This window comes from Xenopus tropicalis, chromosome 8 (assembly GCF_000004195.4).
Source record: "Xenopus tropicalis strain Nigerian chromosome 8, UCB_Xtro_10.0, whole genome shotgun sequence".
Taxonomy (NCBI): Eukaryota; Metazoa; Chordata; class Amphibia; order Anura; family Pipidae; genus Xenopus; species Xenopus tropicalis.
In genome coordinates, this window is record NC_030684.2 from 83,064,373 (window position 1) to 83,072,658 (window position 8,286).

Sequence of the window (8,286 nt, forward strand, 5' to 3'; positions counted from 1 at the left end):
GGACCAGTGTGGTTAGTGGAGTACCGCAGGGGTCAGTCCTTGGGCCTTTGCTTTTTAACTTGTTTATTAATGACCTGGAGGTGGGCATAGACAGTACTGTTTCTATTTTTGCTGATGACACTAAATTGTGCAAAACTATAAGTTCCATGCAGGATGCTGCCGCTTTGCAGAGCGATTTGACAAAATTAGATAACTGGTCAGCAAACTGGAAAATGAGGTTCAATGTTGATAAGTGCAAAGTTATGCACTTTGGTAGAAATAATATAAACGCAAACTATCTACTGAATGGTAGTGTGTTGGGGGTATCCTTAATGGAGAAGGATCTAGGGGTTTTTGTTGATAACAAGTTGTCTAATGCCAGGCAGTGTCATTCTGTGGCTACTAAAGCAAATAAAGTGCTGTCTTGTATAAAAAAGGGCATTGACTCAAGGGATGAGAACATAATTTTGCCCCTTTATAGGTCCCTGGTAAGGCCTCACCTTGAGTATGCAGTGCAGTTTTGGGCTCCAGTCCTTAAAGGAACAGTAACACCAAAAAATGAAAGAGCTTTAAAGTAATAAAAATATAATGCACTGTTGCCCTGCACTGGTAAAACTGGTGTGTTTGCTACAGTAACACTACTATAATTTATATAATAAGCTGCTGTGTAGCCACGGGGGCAGCCATTCAAGCTGGAAAAAAGGAGAAAAGGCACAGGTTACATAGCAGATAACAGATAAGTTCTGTAGAATACAATTGTGTTTTATCTGTTATCTGCTAAGTGCCTGTGCCTTTTCTCCTTTGAATGGCTGCCCCCATGGCTACATAGCAGCTTATTTATATAAATTATAGTAGACTTTCTGAAGTAAACACACAACTTTTACCAGTGCAGGGCAGCAGCACATTATATTTTAGTTACTTTTATACACTTTCATTTTTTGGTGTTACTGTTCCTTTAAGAAGGATATTAATGAGCTGGAGAGAGTGCAGAGACGTGCAACTAAACTGGTTAAGGGGATGGAAGATTTAAACTATGAGGTGAGACTGTCGAGGTTGGGGTTGTTTTCTCTGGAAAAGAGGCGCTTGCGAGGGGACTTGATTACTCTGTACAAGTACATTAGAGGGGATTATAGGCAGATGGGGGATGTTCTTTTTTCCCATAAAAACAATCAACGCACCAGAGGTCACCCCTTTAGATTAGAGGAAAGGAGCTTCCATTTGAAGCAGCGTAGGTGGTTTTTCACGGTGAGGGCAGTGAGGTTGTGGAATGCCCTTCCTAGTGATGTGGTAATGGCAGGTTCTGTTAATGCCTTTAAGAGGGGCCTGGATGAGTTCTTGATCAATCAGAATATCCAAGGCTATTGTGATACTAATATCTACAGTTAGTACTAGTGGTTGTATTTATAGTTTATGTATGTGAGTGTATAGATTGGTAGGTGTGGGTTAGGTGTGCTGGTTTTACTTGGATGGGTTGAACTTGATGGACACTGGTCTTTTTTCAACCCTATGTAACTATGTAACTATGTAACTATGCCAGACCTCAATGAATCCTGAAAAATTGAGTGAAGAGGTTTGACAATCACAGCACTAAGCTTGTTTAATACCCTGGGATGAATGCCATCCAGTCCTGGACCTTTGTTTACCTTTACATGTTCAAGTCTCTTTTGTGCCAGTAGTTACATTACTAGAATTGGGTCTATTAAAAGGGAAGCTTTCATTAGCTGGCTCCAGTTGAACCAGTTATGTAAAGGTAGTGGATTGCAATTGCAAGAGGTCAGTTACAATATAAGAATGTCCAAGATCATGCCTGGAAAAGTGTTAGGGTAGAGGTACTCGATTTAAGACTTCAGTAGGCTGTCATACATTAAACTAATGTATGGCCTCTATTTTAGGGCTGTATGAAAATGCCTGATGTGCATTTAAATTTATATATATACATATATTTTATACATAAATATATGTACACATAATATATACTTAAAGGACAATGAAAGGTTAATATAAATTAAAAGTAAGTCTAAAGGCATTGTTTTTAAGTACTTACTGCATATCTAAATTCCCAAATCCCTGCTTGCTTCTCTGAGATATGGTGCTGGCAGCCTACAGCAGTGTGAAGACTATAGTGACATCACTGAAATCTCTCTGTCCTTCCTGTAGGCTGCCAGTGGCAGTCTTCCTATTCTCTGAGCATGTGTGTAACTTGATCCTGTCTCCTGTTCTGAGCTACACATGCCCACCAGCCAATCAGATGCGGATCTGGCAGAGGGGAGGGGGGGAGGGAATGAAACACATGTGCAATATGAAGCAAGGAGGGAAAGGAAGGAACAATACCTTTTTAGAGATGGCTGCCTGTTCTAGAAAATGTGAAGTAAGTGTGACTGAGTAAATATTTGATTAGGTGAGCCTAATCAGGTGGCGTTTTTACTAAACAATAGGAGGACTATTGGGCAGTATGCTTTTTAAATTTTGACTTGCATTCTCCTTTAAACCTCTTTAAAAGTATAAGTATTTAAAAATAAATAAAAAAATTGTTTGCCTATATGGTCATAGCCATCAGAAATGATCTTAACCTCAGTATAAAAAGTCTTTTTCTTGGCACTAAAGAGAAAAATACTCCTTGTCCTGTTCTGCATCCCTATATGCATGTAACAAAGAACATTAGCCTAAGCCCACGCTTTCTATTTCCTTGCCCATGTATTCCTACCTGTGTCCCTACCTTCTATTGCTTTCTCCTAGAGAAACCTTGTTCTAAATGCCTAAATGTAACTAGTTTTAGTGCCTCATGTTCATGACAATGTATTCCGGACCTGGATGATGCATAGTGTAGAATACAGACACAAACTATTTTGTTTTCACACTTTGCATTCTGCCCCACCATAAGCTTCTGCGGGCACAGGTATCTGCTTTCAGCAGCACTGCATTTAAGAGCAGTGGGTGCCACCTTGCTCTGGATTTTAATTTAGTCAGAGCAATGGACCTAACTAAAACGCACTAGTCAGTCTACAAAGCAAGGGTCAGAAGGTGTTACTATGTCTCTTCAAATCATAGGGTATATTTGTAGTACAGGTATTGGACCTGTTCTCCAGAATGCTCGGGACCTGGGGCTTTCTGGATAAAGAATCTATCCATAGTTTGGATCTTCATACCTTAATTCTGCAAAAAAATAATTTAGACATGAAATAAATCCAATACTATTGTTTTGCATTAATTATATCTTAGTTAGAATCAAGTAGAAGGTAGTGTTTTATTATGAAAAATTAGCTTATAATGCTTATAATGGGAGATGGACTTTCCATAATTCTGAACTTTCTGGATAACGGGTTTCTAAATAACGGACCCCATACCTGTACAGCAATGCGTTAAAATATTTTATTTTGCAATCAGTAAACACTTTAGAACAAAGTTCATTAATGACATGCCTGATGTTTAAAATTTTGTACTATTCTGGGACTAAAGTAACAGATGAGTAAATGACATGAGTATGTGTCACATCCCCACAACAAATTATCTGCCTCCCACCTGTTCAGCTTTTATACATTGATCCTTGGGAATTCGGTTATACGTGGGCTCTCTTTACCCTCTTTACCTTCCACTCTAAAAACAAAATTATTCTTGAAGCAGTTAGGATACAGCATGTTCATTTTTTAAGGGCCTCTGATTAGCAGTGGTAGATGAAAGATGTAACAGTGTGTAGCTGCAAAGTACATTGTCCTAATGTGCAAATGTTGCAAAATAGTTATGCAAAACTGAATTTTGTTATTCTAACTATACTTAGGAATATCTGGTATGTGCAGTGACAGATGCATTCTTATGTCATTTGTGAGGATAATCATATAAACCCAGAGGCTTAAAGGAGAAGGAAAGGCTAGTAAAGAGTTCATCTCAAAATGCAGGCATACCTTCAGTTGTCTCAATAGTGCCCTTAAGTCTCCCCATATTTCAGTAGTTCAGATGATCAGAAGCCAAACAGGAAGAAAAAACGCTGAGCTGGGTAGAGAAGATTCCCATAATGCAACGCTCCTGCACAGACACTAAGACCAGTTCCTTAGCAAGTACATGTGCAGAAGCAGGAGCGTCTGGTTGCCATGGTGATGCTTGTAAAAGAAGTGGAAGCAGTGGCAAGCTGGGGGCATAGGAAGAGGATGCCGGCAGGTGCTGGGGGGAGCGGAGCAAAGCGGGGGGGGGTGGCGGTTCGGGGGGGATGTTTTCCTGATAGTTTCATGAAGTTTTTCTGCTGCCCTGCCACCTTTTGTATGAACAGCGCAGCTCAGCGCGGACGGGGGGGTGGCTTTTGGAGTTGGCGTGTGAGTCGGAGCGGGGGGGTGCTGTTGGTGTGTTGGACAGACGCAGCCTGCAGGTGCTGGGGGAGCGGGGGAGGCTGGCTGGGGACGCATGTGCACATGTGCAGTAGAGAGTAGTGAGGGAAAAAGATGGTAGCGCCGTTCACTGAAAAGAGTATGTAGTATGTAGTAAGTGTATCTCTGTAAATCTTTCACTAGGCAAGAAAGAAATATAGCGTTTCTACATAGCAATAGTAGTACTATTGAATAGTGTGCTTAATTGATTTTGACTTTCCTTGTACTTTAAGTACATGCCTGCAAAAAGATGTATTGCCCGAAAGTTTTTGGTGATGTGGGCCTAAATTTTTGTGGGGTTAACTCCCCATCTGAGTACTGGTCCCATTAAATGGGATGTTATTGAGATAATTCAGAGATTCATATTGGATATTGGAGGAATTATGTCACAGCAGAATTTCAGTGAAAAATACTCTACTTAAGTGGGATGTTGTAAGCATCATGCAGCAGAAAGATGTATGTGTAACAGTTTAAAACTGGTTCATTGAAAAGAGAGCTATAAGTGTAATAAAACAAGCAGCTGACCTGCTTAAATGTTAGGACAGCTAGGCACCAATGAGCCTCCTTACTAAACAAAATGCTATAGTGTGAACAAAGAGGTGAATTGGAAGTATGGTACTGTAAAAATGCTTGAGGTAAAAAAAACTATGAGGCAACAATGCATCAGGAAATGCCCAATTCCCCTCTGAATAAGTTTTACTAAAAAAATATGCTCTAGAGACAACAAGGGCTACAAATTTTTAATTTAACCTAAAGTTTGTGATTCTGGGGTAGTAATTATACACAGAATTGTAAATAATCTCCTTCATATTTCATAATGAATGGTTATGTGTTACATATACATAAATAAGGAGAGTGAGGCATGGTTTTTCTTATTTGAAGCAAACACTGACCAGACCTTCCTTCACCACACAACACGTAGTGGCTGACATAGAGGGAAAAATCCACTTACAGGCAATTCTGCAGTAAAGCATCAGTTCTCAAGACATATTATTTATGAGACTTGTTTTAGCTTTTTAAAGTCCAACATATTTATAGCTGAAAAAACATAAACATTACTGGAGTGTGTTTAGTAAAATATGTAGCAAATTAATTGCTAAATTTTCTTTTTGCAGATTCTTCTCAGCAGAGAATACCATTTAACTTATGTTACAAAGTTTACCTTTGAGGATTAGTCAAGACTAATATACAGCATGTTTCTGTTTCATTAAATAAGTGTTTCTTTGCTCTTATTCAATTTCACTGTTTGCATAATTAAAGAAAAATTTAAATATACATAAAGAAAACATCTGAATCAGTAATATTACTGAAAGAGGCAACCTTTCTAAGGCATTTTAATTTTACAGTAGGTCGACATCTTTTTGCTACAGTAATGATAAATATTGCAACCTTTCATTGTGATTTGCAAAGGCCATAATTTTAAAAGAGCCTATAAATTTACTGACCCTTAATCAAGGAGGGTGCAGGACCCTGGACAGCAACACTCTGCTCAAGAGTCCAGATACAGGAATGAGACAATGACCTAGTGCTGAAAATTCAGGACCATGGAGAGCAATTACTGACTGGTTTAGGACCATGGAGAGCAACTAGTGACTGAAGTGCAAGGATGGAGCACCCAGAATCTCTGTCCTTCAGACTAGGGAATTGCTATTCCAGCAATCTGTTCTTCAGGTTTTATATATTAGTCTAAATGCAACCTCCTTGGCATCACTGTGCACTTCTAAAGACAAAAGATTGTTGGAAATAAAAGAGCATGCACCATACCATTTTCCACAAAGGCATGCATCTGTACTGAATATATAAAAAAGGTATACAAAGGTATATAAGGTATAAAGGTAGCCATCAAGTAAAGTTTTACTGTGCGCGCGCACACACACACACACAAACATGCACACACATACATTTTGGGGACAACACGCACAACAAATTATGATGAGCACAGAGAATTTTGTGTGAACATATAATTTAGCACTTATTCGGTCACACCCATATTTCTGTGCACACAGCTTTTTAAAAGTATGCATGAAAGAAAATTTTTGAACACATAGCCATAAAGAGACTAGAGGGAACATTGGTCACAATTACAAAGGGCCAGACCTAGCCCTAGGAGTGGTATGTGCCTAGGATACATCTGTGGGGGGCACGATTTCAATGACCTGGCATGGAAGAAAAAAGACGGCAAAGTAGCAAACAAACAGGCAGGTGAGTGAACAGGTAAACTAGTGGGTGAGTGTGTAGTGGAGCAAGTAGGTGGCAAGTAGACATGTGTTAAACAATGTTCTTGCATTGGGTAATAATACTACTTTGCCTGTCTCTATAAATACACCAGTAAGTTGGGTCCAAAAAAGGCAAACTGGGTTTCTTGGGTCTTTGCAGCAGAGGCCTTTCTGAAAGCTCCGAATTACAGGAAGGTCATCTCCCATTGACTCCATTTTAATCAAATAATTCAAATGTTTAAAATGATTTGCTTGTTCTCTGTAATAATAAAACAGCACATTGTACTAGATCCCAACTAAGATATAATTCATCCTTATTAATGTCAAAACAATCCTGTTGGGTTTATTTAACATTTCATTAGATTTAATATAGGAAGATCCAAATTACAGAAATACGCCTTATCCAGAAAACCCCAGGTCCTCTCCATAAGGGCTGCTATCAGAGACTTTGGGTGGGGTACAAGTTATTTCTTATGGGCACCCGATAAACACATAGGTGTAGTACCAATATTTTTGGCCACACTTCTTGGGTGTGCTACACAAATTATCAACTAACAGGTAGGTAGGAAGGTTCTTGTGGGAAAAAAGGTTTAACTTGGTGGATGTGGAGGAGCTACTATGATACAAATTCAAAAACTATAGAGGACACTGACCCTGCAACTGCTGGGGGGACTAAGAACTATAGGCAGCTCAGTGGGACTTTAACTAATAAGCAACTGCAATATATGTTTATGGAAAATGTCTTCTTCACAAAGTTTAGAGGTCCAATAAGTAGTCATTCCCCTGCTCGAACATTCTTGTAGGAGATAGTTCATATAATTCTGTTAATAGATCCCGATATAATCGGTTAATGTTATTAAGTATAAATATAAGTAGTTCATTAATTTTTATGCTAATAATTTAGTCAGTTTATTGGGTGGCAGTGGAGTTTGCCTTGTTCACACTGCTGTGCCTTGTGATTACTTAATATGGAATTACTATGTAAGTTATATACATTTTTAGGAAGTCAAGGAAATTTTGTGAAGTGTAAAATTTGATGGTGGGCCTGATTAAACTTCAACAGGTTTAAGTGCATATTTTAAAAAAAAATGCCCTGATGTATGGTATCTGTAATTTTTTTATTTTCATTAAGTCCCAGTATAGCTGCACAGGGATTGGATAGTAAATGGTAAATCCTTCTAGCCTATCCAGTCAGTGTTTGGCTGTACTGGGACCTAAACTTTAAGAACAAAATGATCAGTATCTGCAGGCAGCAAGCTTGAAATAGGGTAATAGTGCTTTTGTATATGATGAAATACAGTAACATTACCTTATTTCAAGCTGCTGTCTGCAGATACTGATCTTTTATCCTTCAATTTAAGTTCTAGTATAGCTGAACAGTCATTAGTGTTCAGCAGTGCTCAGCAGGGACTTAAACTCTGAGAATAAAGCAGTATTTGCTGGCAGCAGGATTGAAACAGCGATTCAGTTCAGGTCAGAAACTCTAGGGGGTGTGGGGCAAGAGTCCTCCCTTGCCCCTATTTGTGGATGCCCATGTTCTCCTCCAACAAAGACTCTGTTTTCTACAATGCCTTACATTTTCTTTGAATAAAATACTTGTTAAGAAGGAGAATTACAGAAATGTGCAAAGCACTGTCGGAGACAGGCAACTTTAAAATCAATAAAAATTTGTGATTATTGACTATTGGGAAGTTGTCTAAAATTACAGTTAATTTCATCATATAAAATGTAATTTT